This window comes from Elephas maximus, chromosome 10 (assembly GCF_024166365.1).
Source record: "Elephas maximus indicus isolate mEleMax1 chromosome 10, mEleMax1 primary haplotype, whole genome shotgun sequence".
Lineage (NCBI taxonomy): Eukaryota > Metazoa > Chordata > Mammalia > Proboscidea > Elephantidae > Elephas > Elephas maximus.
In genome coordinates, this window is record NC_064828.1 from 84,823,825 (window position 1) to 84,837,584 (window position 13,760).

The window sequence follows — 13,760 nt, forward strand, 5'->3', positions numbered from 1 at the left end:
TGTTGTATATAGCATTGCTATGAGTTGGAACCAACTCAATAGCACCTTAGAACAACACACACATATATATGTATGTATGTATATATGTATGTATACACACACACATACATAGTGGTATAGTGGTTAAGACCTCAGGCTGCTAACCAAAAGGTCGGCAGTTCGAATCCACCAGGCGCTCCTTGGAAACTATGGGGCAGTTCTACTCTGTCCTATAGGGTCGCTATGAGCCGGAATCAACTGGACGGCACTGGGTTTGGTTTTTGGTTTCAGAGATGATTTAAAGTGTATGGGAGGATATACATAGATTATGTGTAAATACTACGCCATTTTATATAAGGGACTTGAACATCCATCTACAGACTGGTATCCATGGGGGCCCTGGAACCAATCCCTCTTGGGTACCGAGGGATGACTGTATGTTATTTTTATATTAAAGTCTTTGTGAGTCTGATTTCTGCTGGCTGTCACTCACTATACCTTGTTTCCTGGGATTTTGTGTGTGTGTGGGTGTGTGGGTGTGGGTGTGAATGAATGAACTGATTAATTTTTAATTTTGATCTGCTTATTTTTCTCATAAATTTATCTGTGGTGATTCTTCCAGGTCTGGTTTATAGAAGAATTTCTCCTGAAAGTACTTAATTATGTTTCAGATTATTAGGAACCCTCATGGTTGTGTGAATTTGTACTGCAAACTCGGAATGAGTTTTGGTTGGTTGAGATGAAGTCTCAGGCTCACTTTTTTTTTTTTTTAATCTTCTGTCCATGGCCAAGATTCGAGGCAGGCGAGTTTCCTTACGCTCATCTAGGAACATACCCGTATGTGTTGTTGTTGTTGTTGGCGGCGGTGGTGGTGGTAAAGATGGGAAGGATCCCCTCTTAGCCATCCTATTCTTGCCAGGCCCTGGTTTTTGTTTGAAGGTTCCTGAGCCTTTTGAGCAGTGCCTCTACTAGCTCATATGGCTGCTTTGTGAGAATCGAAAAAGGCTTCTCATCTGGACAGACGTAGCCCTGTAGGCACACAGCTTGACGAAGGGAACACAGGTTGGATTTCAGCAAGTTCTTAGTTTGCCGTGATTCACCTGCTGGGCCTCACACCAAAGTTCAAGTACTCGTGTGTGTGTGTGTGTGTGTGTGTGTGTATGCAGATATGCATGTATGTAGGCAGATAGATATGTATAAACACACACACGTACACATAATCACTTTGAATTACTAACTACTTTCTTATTATCTCATTGATGCACTTAAAAAAGACATTTTATCCACTGTATTTCATGGTTTTCAGCAGAAATGTAGGGCAGGGTAGATCACTTGATGTATTGTTATCCACCACTCTCCTTTGTTCTTCTTTACTTTTGCCATCTCTGAGGCAGTTCTGCTCTGTCCTGTAGGGTCTCTATGAGTCAGAATTGACTCGACGGGAGTGGGTTGGGTTATATGCATCTTGAAACACTGCCTTGCTTAGTTTTTGTCAGTTTTTAAACATTATGTGAATTGAATAACTATATAATCTTCAGCAACTTGGTTCTTGTCAACATTTCTATATGTTTTAGTTCATTCATGTTTTCTGTATACTGATATCAGAATATCCCACAATTTGTTTAACGATTCATATTCCACTGTTGATGGAATTATGGATTATTTCCAATTTTTGTGATGATGAACAATACATCTGAAAATGTTCTTCTACATGTATTCTGGTGCACACATCCAGAATTTTTTCTAAACTATAAGCCTAGAGACAGAATTGCTGATTCACTGGATAAGTACACGTTCAACTTTAAACAAAAGAAATTCATTGCTGTTGAGTCGATTCTGACTCTTAGTGACCTTATAGGACAGAGTAGAACTGCCCCATAGGGGTTCCAAGGTTGTAATTGTTACAGAAGTAGACTGTCACATCTTTCTCCTGCGGAACGGCTATTTAGTTCCATCTGCCGACCTTTCAGCTATCAGCCGAATGCTTAAACCACTGTGCCACCAGCGCTCCTGTGTGATTATAAATGGTTTTCCAAAGTGGTTGTACCAAATTATACTCCTGCTAATAGTTTACAGGAGTTCTTGTTGCTCCACGTCCTTTCTAATTCTTGATATTATTTAAATTTCTTAATTCCTACGTATTAGGTGAATGTGACTTGTTTCTTAGTTCAGTTGTTAAAACTTGTTCTTTAAAATTCAAATATCTAAACACCTACTCCTCACTTACCGTCTATCAATATTAATAATTCAAGTTGATTATCTGACATTTTGTGTTTACAGCAATTGTAAAAAATCTACTGTTTGTACGTTAATGTACTTCTGGCAGTGATGAATGCCAAGGCACTATGTGAGAGTTAACACTGGCTGTAATGGTTAAGGCTATGTATCAACTTGTCTGGGCCATGATTCTTAGTGGTCTGGCAGATGTATTTTGGAAGTTGTGTAATGATGTAATTTGGCAGTTATGTAGTGATGCAATTTGGCAGTTAGGTAATGATGTTATTTGGCAGTTTTAATGATATAGTCATCCTCCATTTTGTGACCTGATGTAGTCATCCTTCATTTTCGCATAATGCCGATTTTTCCATAACAACCTGGTCTTTGGAACCTAACCATGCTGATAAGTGAGGAGTGGGTTATATATATATGTGTGTTAATATATTTTTATCCTGTCATACAAGACCTTGTATAATTCTATAGCAGACCCAGAATAGAAGTTAGCCAACGCCACATATCTATCACAGTCTTTATGTTGCCCAACTTGAAAACAGCAGATAATTATAATGTTTACATAATTATAAATTGCATACATAGAATTAAATACTTTCAAGCAAGATGCCTTATGTTATCTTTTATGTTTCACAGAAACTCCTGTGTATGGGACAAGTAAATTGCTATTAAATTGCTCTTACTTAAAGGAATTGCAGATATATTGTTCTCCGACACTGTATTTAAGCTCCTATTCTGTAACCGTCAGGTGTAGCACTTTTTATAAATTCTTTTTACATTAATAATAAAAATAAATCAGCAGAAGTTTCTTTTGTACTTTCTATGTGCCAGGCACTATGTGCTACGTACATGGTGTGCCTCCTGATATTTAATCCTCTCAACAACTTTTGGGGCAGGTATTGTTAATCCCTCTTCATGGAGGGTGGACTGGAGATTGGAGAGGCTGAGAGCCTTGATTAAAGCCTCACGATCGCAGTCTCAGTGGATCTTCGCCTTTAATCTAGATACCAGTCGCTATTGAATCAACTCCAACTCATGCTGACTTCATGTGTGTCAGAGTAAAACTGTGCTCCGTAGGGTTTTCAGTGACGGATTTTTTGGAGGTAGATCACTAGGCCTTTCTTCTGAGGTGCCTCTGCGTGGACTCAAACTATCAACCTTTTGGTTAGCAGCAAGCGTGTTAACCATTTGTACCACCAAGGGACTTACTCTAAGTATGCTTTTTGGGGTGGGGGGAAGTAAATGTAGCTCTAGGAAGCTTGATGTGTCTTAAATTAGGAGGCAGATAGCACTTGGGGAGGCAGAAACTCTGTTCTGAGAAAGCAGTAGTTTACTTATTTGTTAGTCGTCCTGGGTAATCACCAGTTTCAAATTGATGTTGAATGTCATGTCAAAATATGAGAGTTAAACAGCATCACATCTGAGTTAAAGCTAGCCTTGTAGGCACTAGAGTAATATGGCACAGTGCTGTGGTCCTCACATTTGGCCAGACATTGCAATCACCTAGGGGAGCTTTAGAAAATACTGTTGCCTGGGTATCACCCCCAGAGAGCTTGACGTATCTGGTCTAGGTGCAGCCTGGGGTATCAAGGGTTTTAACATCGCCCCAAATGATTCTAATCGTACACCCAAAATTGAGATAGTAGTTAATGCTATGGGAGCCCCACTCAGACCTACTGGGTTCCAATCCTAACCTGCCGCTCACTAACTGTGTGACCTTAGGCCGAGTTCTTCATGTTAGATTGGCTCAATCTCCTCATCTGTAAAATGGGGATCTCAGCATGTTCTTGTAAGGATTGTCATTGTTAGGTGCCATTGAGTCAGTACCTGCGTACAACAGAATGAAACACTGCCCAGTCCTGTGCCACTCTCACAATTGTTGTCATGCTTGAACCCATTGTTGTAGGCAGTGTGTCAATCCATCTCGTTAAGGGACTTCCTCTTTCACCGACCCTCTACTTTACCAAGTATGATGATGTCCTTCTCCAGGGATTGGTCCCTCCTAATAACATATCTGAAGTATGTGAGACAAAGTCTCGTCATCCTTGCTTCTGAGGAGCACTCTGGCTGTACTTCTTCCAAGATGGATTTGTTCATTCTTTTGGCAGACCATGGTATATTATTATATTGTAAGGTTTAGAAGAATGTAATATATGTAAAATGCTTAGAATAGTGCCTGGCACAAAATAAGTGTTCAATAAACGTTATCTAGTTTAAATACCCAAAACCAAACCAGACCCACTGCTGTCAAGTCGATTCCGACTCATAGCGACCCTACAGGACAGAGTAGAACTGCCCCGTAGAGTTTCCAAGGAGCACCTGGCAGATTCGAACTGCCCACCTCTTGGTTAACAGCCATAGCACTTAACCACTACGCCACCAGGGTTTCCAGTTTAAATAGACTACAGATTTAAAAAATTATTATTGTTGGATGTTCTTTGTGTCAAAGCATTTTGAGGGCAAAGAATTGAAATCCAACTAAGTTTTGCATAGTACCAACCCAGCTTTCATGTTTGCTTGATTTTGTATAGTTTTCTTGCTCCGTGGTTTTATTTAAAAGTTAGTCCTAATCACTCTCTGAATCTAGGAGGTATCTGTTGGAATCATTGAACACGTTTGTTTCAAAAAGCCTGCAGAAATGAAATCACGATATTTGTAGAGAAATGAATGACAGCTGGTAGGTAGGCTGGAGAAAGTGCTCCCTGCTGTAACAAAGTTGTAGTCAAAGGGAGACTTTCCTTAAGCAGGAGATTAGCAGCTTCAGAATAATGTAACACATACCATTACTGTTGAAAACTTTCACAATATCAAAGGAAATAGTCATTAATATGTGTTATTTCTTTCAAGTTGTACCAGTTTAGATCACCTTCCCATCTAAATGCTGTTTTCCCCCAGTATTCCGCTATGTCCCCGTTTGTCTCTACCCTGTATCATCTACAAGGAACTTTAAATGTTTTTGTATTCTTGGTTTTAAACATTTTTCTTTCTTTCTCAAATGGATAGTAAAGCCATCATCAAAAGAGTTTGCAGTTGTAAATCAAATTCTGTTTTCCTGCTAAATTATTTCAGTGAATTAAAATAATTTCAGTGAAACCGTATCCCCGTTTCTGATTCATCTTCCCTGGTGAAGGCTTTTGTATCAGGGCTTCTCTTTGCTTTCTGCTCTTACTGATGTGCAGACACACTTCTCAATGAACTGCCTTTTAAAAGAAATATCTTAGTAAAGTGAAGGACCTTTTTGTGATGCAAATAATGTTTTCTTCAGGATTTTCTGGAGAAAACTACTGTGTTCCTTTAAGCCATTACCCCCCCTCCTCCCGTACTGGATGTGCCTTAATTAATTTACTTTTTATTGTGGGTCAAAGGGTAATAGCTTCTGATGATTTCTCTCAGTCTGGTCTCCCCAGTTAGATATCATTTTTATTAAGACAGTTTCCTTTCCCACAGTGTTTAAAAGTAAACCAGGGCCAGTAGCATCATGCTAATCAGGACATTTATGAAATACTATTTAATTACTTTATTCCCATTGTAAAGAGTCAGTTCCATTAATTCTTAAATTCATACAGCCTTGCCCTTGCGGATTTTAGAGTCAATATGTATATAAAATACATAAACATATAGCTATAGGTCGTCTGAGACTGAACAGATGTAGGTGGGGGATGGGATCCAAATCAAGACCTTTTACATTTTGTTCCGTCCCTTTTCCAGCCTCTTTTTCTTTTCCCCCAAAATGATTATTTTTTTATTGTAAACCATAATACATGTTCATTGTAGAGAAAGGGACAATAAAGAAAAGGATATAGATTACAGAGAAAATTATCTGTGATCCCACCATCTAGATGTAATAACTCTTATTAATAGTTATTACCTAAATTGGCGTAAAGAGTAAAGAAATATGTTCCTCTCACATAGCAAGGGCTACTTATTTCTGCCTCAGGCCAGCCCCTTCATGCAGCCACATTGTGAGTACAGCAATTCTGAGTGTCACCTCCAAGAATGAGAAGGGTACTTACCTTTTGTGTTTCATGTTTATAAATGAGGAGACCTTTCCCAGAATCCCTCTAGAAAACGTCCCTGTAGGATCTCAGTAGCCAGAATTCACTCACATACCTATTCTTGAACCAACTGGTGGTAAGAAAGAATAGAATGTCTGTAGTTTACATAGACTAGGGAATGTTTGGCCATGTCTGGAGACATCTTTGGTTGTCATAGCTTGGGAGATGATACTGGCATCAAGTAGGCGAGGCCAGGGATGTTGCTAAATATCCTACAGTGTACAAGACAGCCCCCTACAATAAAGAATTACCCAACCCCAAATGTCAGTGATGCTGAGATTAAGAAACCTGACATAGACTAATTTGGACCTTTCCCCTTGGAGCTGGACATAGAGTTATTTTCTGCTGAGGACTGAGGAAGGGAGATGTGGACGCTGTACGGACCACCAAGAGTGCCTGCCACCATGCTCTCTCTGATGAAGGTGGTCTTTTGAGTCACTTAGAAAGGGTGGTTCAAATTTGTGGGTTATAGGTTATTACTAAAAATAACCTAACACATAAAATTTCATGCTATTCTCTAATTTAGAAACCCTGGTGGCGTAGTGGTTAAGTGCTATGGCTGCTAACCAAAAGGTTCAAATACACCAGGAGCTCCTTGGAAACTCTGTGGGGCAGCTCTACTCTGTCCTATAGGGTCGCTATGAGTCAGAATCGACTCAGTGGCAATGGGTATGGGTATATATTCTCTAATTCATTCTGAGCCTTCCTGTTTGCCAAACTTTCTACTAAAGATAATTCTAATGAATTTAAGCAAATACTTATAAAATGAGAAGAAGAACCTGTATGTTGCTTGACTAGGAGCTGGAAGAAGTGCCCCATGGGAAAAATAGCCTGAATTAGATGAGATTGTCTATCAGTCTTATACCTGGGGACTGGGGCAGTTTGGTGGTGCTTTAATTAATTGATTTTTTATTGTGCGTAAAAGGGTAATAGCTTCTGATAATTTCTCTTAGTCTGGTCTCTCCAATTAGATATCATTATTATTAAGACAGCTTCTTTTCCCACAGCGTTTAAAAGTAAACCAGGGCCAGTCACATCATGCTTATCAGGGCATTTATGAAATACTATTTAATTACTTTATTCCCATTGTAAGAGCCAGTTCCATTGATTCTTATACAGCCTTGCCCTTGCGGATTTTATAGGTGAGGTCATTCAGGCTTCACAGAGAGGGTCACTAGTGCTAGCACTTGTACCTCTGAGCTTATTCTTGTTGTTAGTTGCTGTTGTGTTCTTTCCGACTCGTGAACACCCCATGTCGACCTCCAAAGCAGCTGGGTGAAAATCTGATTGTTGCCAGGGGTGTGCAACTCTGTTCTTACCACCGGGTGGTTAAAGAATAGGCGTGTGAGTGAATTACAGTAGTCACGTGATGACATTCCAAGGTGTGCAAGCATTTGCATTTGTTTCCTCTGAAAAACACAATGATTTTGGAACGCTAGAACACCCTGGATTGAGCAGTCAAGTGCCTTGAGTCTGGTCCTAGTTCAACCATCAACTTTGAGAAGTTCCCTGTTTCTGTAAAACAGAGTGGATAATTGGTTTATAAGATCTCAAAGGTCCACAGTTCTACTCACCTCAGATTAAAAAATAGATTTCTTTCTCAATTCAATAGAACACATTATTTCGATGGTAGCTGCAGTCAGCGTTTGCTCATGCTTTTATTGTTTTTAGCAATCAATGGGAAATGCATCAGGTGAAGTCTGCCAGGCCTGCCTATCTGGTCAAAGCTCATTTATTGATCTCTCCTCTGAAACTTGCACATGTATAAAACACTAACAGACCAAAGTTAATTTTCACCCACATTAAAAAAAAAAAAGATTTTTTTTTTAAATGTCTAGTTTTGTGGCTTCTCATCTCCCTGAAGCCAAAGTTGTTCTTAAATAATAAAGTAAACTGTAAAATCCTTAAAATATATACCCAAGTGAAAGACATTTCTGGAGGGAGATAACATATTTTTGCACATAGTGTTTAATCTTAAATCCCCTGGCCACACCTCTAATTTGTTCTCAAGGGAAAACCCACTGTGTAAGGAGCCCACCACTTTGGGCAGCATTATCTTCACTGTTGGCATAGAAGTATAATAATTACCTCTGGTGTGCTTTATTTAGAATCGCTTTCTTCCTCACAGAACATGGTGGAGACTTGATATATGTAGAATGATTGAGAGTAATTATCTTTGCAACAGTAAGGCATGAAGATAGGGAATCAAGAAAACAAGCGGGAGGGGAATTAAAATCTATCGAGTGCCTTCTGCATGCCAGCCACTATCTGCTGATTTCAAATCATATTAAACCAGCTGCCGTCCAGTTGATCCCGACTCATGGCGACCCCATGTCGGAGTAGAATTGTGCTCCATAGGATTTTCAATGTTGATTTTTCAGAAGTAGATTGCCAGACCTTTCTTCTGAGGCACCTCTGGGCAGATTTGGATCTCTAATCTTTCAGTTAGTAACTGAGCAATTAACCATTTGTGCCATCCAGGGACTTTAAATCATATTAGGATATTATAGTAAGTTAATCTATGTGTGAGGAAATTGTTGCGCAGAGATGTTAAGTAACTTGCCCAGCAGCTAACATTATCGATTGGCAGAGAAGGGGTTCCAGTCCAAGGCTGTCTGGCTCCACACAGTTTGGTCTTAGTCTAGAAGCACCAAGTACCTGGGTGCAGATATGAGCTGGGGTCCCTACCCAGAGGCTTGCTCGGCCCATCATTTCTCCAGCAGATACAGATTATTCCCGAGGGCGTAGAAATTAGGGCTGTGCTTGTATAGGAAGAGAATAAGCATGAGAAGGGTTTTAATGACATCCATCAGGAAGACACTTCCTGACTCCTTGCATGTTATCTTTGCTTCATTTCTCTCTGCATGAGAAAGGTTTGCCTTCCTTGGACTCTCTCATATTTACTCTTTTCCTTCCTCTCCTTGCTCAGAATGCCAAGGCTGCAGTGTTTATTTCTGCTTTCCCTTAGAGATATACTAAAGCCATGTTTTTTTTTTTTTTCCAGTTTTGAGTATAAAATACACTAAATGGTTACTGTCTTAGAAAAGACTCCCATGAAGCTGTCCGTGTGTCCCTGACCTGAGCAGCATTGACTGACTCCTGCCTCGACACCCCACTCAAAAGATGCTGTGGAAGGTGCAGCATTTTTCTGAGAATGTTTTGGATTTCGGAGATCTTTGGCTGGAGGACTCTCAGCCTCCATTGGTCTGAAGTTATCAGAGTTTGACTCCTACGATGTTGGCTTTTGTTATTTTGAGTTCATGACAACCTGGTTCTATTATTAATGGAGTTCTTCTCTTTGCCCTCCCGCCTGACTTCTAGCTGCCAAAAGAAGGGGTGCAGACGTTTCCCTTTAGGCTGAACTTTTCTACTAGGTAACCTTGAAAATGTCCCCAGTGGAGTTTTGATTTTCATTAAGGCCTTTTCTCTTTCTTCTTTGCTCCTGTTCCTTTTCTTTTCACCTTACTACACTTTATCGGAACAGATTTAATTCTTTTCTGAGCCCTATGCAGGGGAATTTTGCAACGGATTTGAGCAATGTTTTTTGATTGAGCATCTGTTTTGGTTATCTAGTGCTGCTATAACAGAAATACCACTAGCAGATGGCTTTAACAAAAGGAAGTTTATTCTCTCACAGCCCATATGGTAGAAGTCCGAATTCAGGGTGCCGGCTCCAGGGGAAGGCTTTCTTTTTCTGTTGGCTCTGGAGCAAGGTCCTTGTCATCAATCTTCCCTTGGTCTGGGAGCTTCTCAGCACAGGAACCTCAGGTCCAAAGGACATGCTCTGCTTCTGGCACTGCTTTCTTGGGAGTATGAGGTCCCCATGTTTCTCTGCTTGCTTCTCTGTTTTATAGCTCAAAAGAGATTGGCTTAAGATGCTATCTAATCTTACAGATCTCATCAAAATAACTGCCACTAATCCACCTCATTACATCACAGTGATAGAATTTACAACACATAGGCAAATTGTGTCAGATGACAAAATGGTAGACAGTCATACCACACTGGGAATCAGGACTTAGCCAAGTTAACAGACATTTTTGGGGTCACAGTTCAATTCATGACGGTATCCAACCTTGGACCTTCCCATCTGCTTCTGGTTACAACTATGAATCCTCTGCCCCACCCCTCACCCCCCCAAAAAAAATTTACACCCAAAACACTGGCCAAGAGGCTTACAAAGTTTGTCTCAAGGCATGCCTTGACAACTCTGAAGCTGACCAGTTTCTATGCAATTAAGTGGCTGAAAAAAAAAAAACCTTGTGAACTGGTACTTAAAAACATGGATTAATAAACAAAAGATTTCTAACTGGAAGTTAAAAATAAAAGTTTTGCTTTTGATTCAGTTTCTAATCGGTCAGCCAAATGGTGCCCAAATAGTTGTAACTAATGAAAAAGGTCCCCAAACAGTTAATTGTCCTGATGACTAAATACCTGTTGTTATTATTGTTGTTAGCTGCTGTTGATTTGGCCCTCAACTCATGGCAACGCCCAACTCCTGGTGACCCCATACACAACAGGATTGGACCGTGGTGATCCATAGAGTTTTCATTGGCTGATCTTTCAAAAGTAGGTCACCAGGCCTTTCTTCCTAGTCTGTCTTAGCATCATAACAACATAGCAAGCCTCCACTAACAGATGGGTTGTGACTGTACTTGAGGTGCGTGACCAGGAGAAAAGCCCTGGTCTCGCACATGGAAGGCAAGAATTCTACCACTGAATCACCACTGCCCCCCGCAATACCTAAACCCTATGTGTTTTCTCGGAAGCACTTATTGCTGTGTGCTTTTAGTACCATAATTATAAAATGTTGGATTAGGAAGACTCAGGGTATGTTGCCGTGAGTATTTTTGCCTCCTTGAGATAAGATGAAATGCATTTTTTAACAACACGGTCTGCAGTGGAATATTGTGAAGTCATCAAACATGAATGAACTATAGATATATAAAACAACATAGATGAATCTTAATAATGACTGTTGAGTGAAAAAACAAGTTTCAGAAGAATACAAAGAATATGATACCCTTTTCACAAAACTCAAAAGAATGCAAATTTCAACAATACACTACGTTGTTTTTAGGAAAGAAATGACGAAGACAAAATTACGGTGACAGCTAGGGGTGGGTAGGAGCAAAAGGTAAACATTGGTAATGTTCTAATTTTTGGATTAAGTCATTGTTTTTAAATCATTAGTTTGTGGCTCTTCGTTATACTATTGAAACTAAACTTTTTAAAGGATAGTGCCTCAGGATTATGAACAATCAGTTCTGATCATCCAAGATCCTTTGAAATAAATCACATAAGTGAGCTCATCTATTCCAAATCTAGGATTTAGATTTTTCTGCCTTTCCATGTTATTCTTTGGACTTACAATATAACTATGGTCCTCAGAAAGCAAACAGGCTGCTGTCTACAAAATGGCAGAAATAAAGGCCAGTGAAATCTTGGAACCCCAGGGCAAGGTGGGGATGGATGATCCCATAAATAGGAACCTGCTTTTGGAGGAGTTTGTGCTTTGGGTTGAACGAAGAGAAGACCAAAGTCTTTTTGAACCATCTCTTCTCTACATTTAAGACACGGCATTACCTTTTTAAATGAAGAGAGCTGTTGCACCCCTCTGCGCTGCCTGCGCTACTTTTGGTGGCAGGGTGTTGATTGATGGCATGCTTTGCTCATCAGTGGTCTTTGGGGCATGTTTTGTTCATAAGAAATAAATGTGGGTTCCACGTATTTGAGTCAAAGCTGAAGCTTCCCACTGTGATGCACTTCTGTTCCATGTTATGACATAAATGTGTTTTTGAGTGACCAGCCCCTTGATTTTGTAGACTGTCTTGCTTCCTCCAATTACTGGCTGAGAGGTTATCTCAGCTCAACATTCACCATGTATGAATGACTACATTACTATTAAGGCTTTTGCTCTCCTTGGAAAACCAGAAGGAGCAGGACTTCATTTGAAATGATGTACTACAAAGAGGGGAAGGGAAGAGTCTCATGTAGTTACTTGACATCAGGCCACCATCATTTCTCACCTGGACAGTTACAACAGCTGCTACCAGATTTCCCTGCTCCCTTTACAACCCACCCCTGCCTTCCCAGGCCCTTTCTATTCTCCCAGGCCAGAGTGATTTTTTGAAGGCTTATATTAGACTAGCTCACTCTCCTGCTTGAAAACTCTTCAGTGGTTTCACATCGCTGTAAGAATAACATCCATACTTTTTGTCATGGCCTACAGGGCTTTCCATGGTCTGGTCCCTGCCTGTATGCTCCACCTCATCTTGTGCCACGGTCCGCTTTGTTCACTATGTCATAGTCACCATGGCCGTCTTTCTGTTCCTGCACCCCCCAAGCTCATTCCCTCCTCACAACCTCACTTGCTGTTCCCTCTGCCTAGAATGTTCCTGCCCCAGCTCTTTGGAAAGATGATAGCTTCTCATTGTTCACACAAGGGTCTTCCTTAGCCGCCCTATCTAAAGTAGCCTCATACCCAACCCCATTTCCAGGGGCGCTCTTTTTTATCAGTTGTCTCTGAATCAATTCTGACTCATGGTGACCCCATGTGTGTCAGAGTAGAGTTGTGCTCTATAGAGGTTTCAAATGGCTGATGTTTTGGAAGTAGACTGCCAAGCCTTTCTTTTGTAGCACCTCTGGGTGGACTTAAACCTCCAGTCTTTTGGTTACATTGAGCATGTTAACTGTTTGCACCACCCAGGGACTCCACTAACTCATCACACCTTTGTTTTGTCTTTGTGGCACTTACCACTCTGAAATTATTCTAGTCATGTGTGTGTTTGTGGTTGCCCCCATTAGAATTAATTTCTACAAGGATAACAGGAATAGTACTCAGAGCAGTGCCTGGCATATAGAAAGTTCTCAGGAAATGGAGGCAGGACCGAAGATGGAAACTCACTGCTACGTATGGTCTATCACATACCTAACCCAATTAGATCACTTCCAATGAGCATAGTGGAAACTTGCTATTTTTCTGCATTTGCAAAGCGTGATAAGTATACACAGCTAAACAGTACTTAATAATTGCCTGTGACCCACTACTGTACATTTAAATAAATGTTGCCAAAAGAATTAGGGCAATGACAGAAGATCCTACTCATTGTATATTAGTTTGCTGATGATCAAAACTGGGTTAATTATTCTGTGCTTTCTTGTTAGGGATATGAAGATTTACCTGCCCTATCCAGTTTTATTTATTTTTTTCTTGGCTGAGAAATTGCTCTCAAATTTAAAAACAAATGTCCTGGCCCTATTTCCTGGTAATTTGATGAAAATCTATTGTATGGGAAAATAATGTTTACTAGAACCAGATCATTTAAATCAATTCCTGTATTTTTCACATGCTAATGTTTTTAGTTCCCGTGAAGGGTGGCTCATGAGCAAAGAAGGACAAAGAAGAGGATTCTCTTACTGCTCCCCACCTCCTAGCCTGGCCAGCCCTGGAATTTCCTGTTTGTCACTAACAGGCAGTTCAGCTTGGGGTCAGAG

The 13,760-nt window shown here is 40.3% G+C and overlaps 1 protein-coding gene across 10 annotated transcripts in view; it reads left to right on the top strand.

Annotated features, from left to right (window-relative positions):
• Positions 1 to 13,760, top strand: part of RGS6 (regulator of G protein signaling 6) — a 673,554-nt gene that overhangs the window by 164,910 nt on the left and 494,884 nt on the right. The window contains exon 1 of one of the 10 annotated variants that reach the window (XM_049898650.1): positions 1,599 to 10,832. The exons of the other annotated variants lie outside the window; for them this stretch is intronic. The gene's annotated coding sequence lies outside the window, so the exon portion shown is untranslated. Of the gene's footprint in view, positions 1 to 1,598; positions 10,833 to 13,760 lie in introns of those variants that run through there. 10 annotated transcript variants of the gene reach the window in all.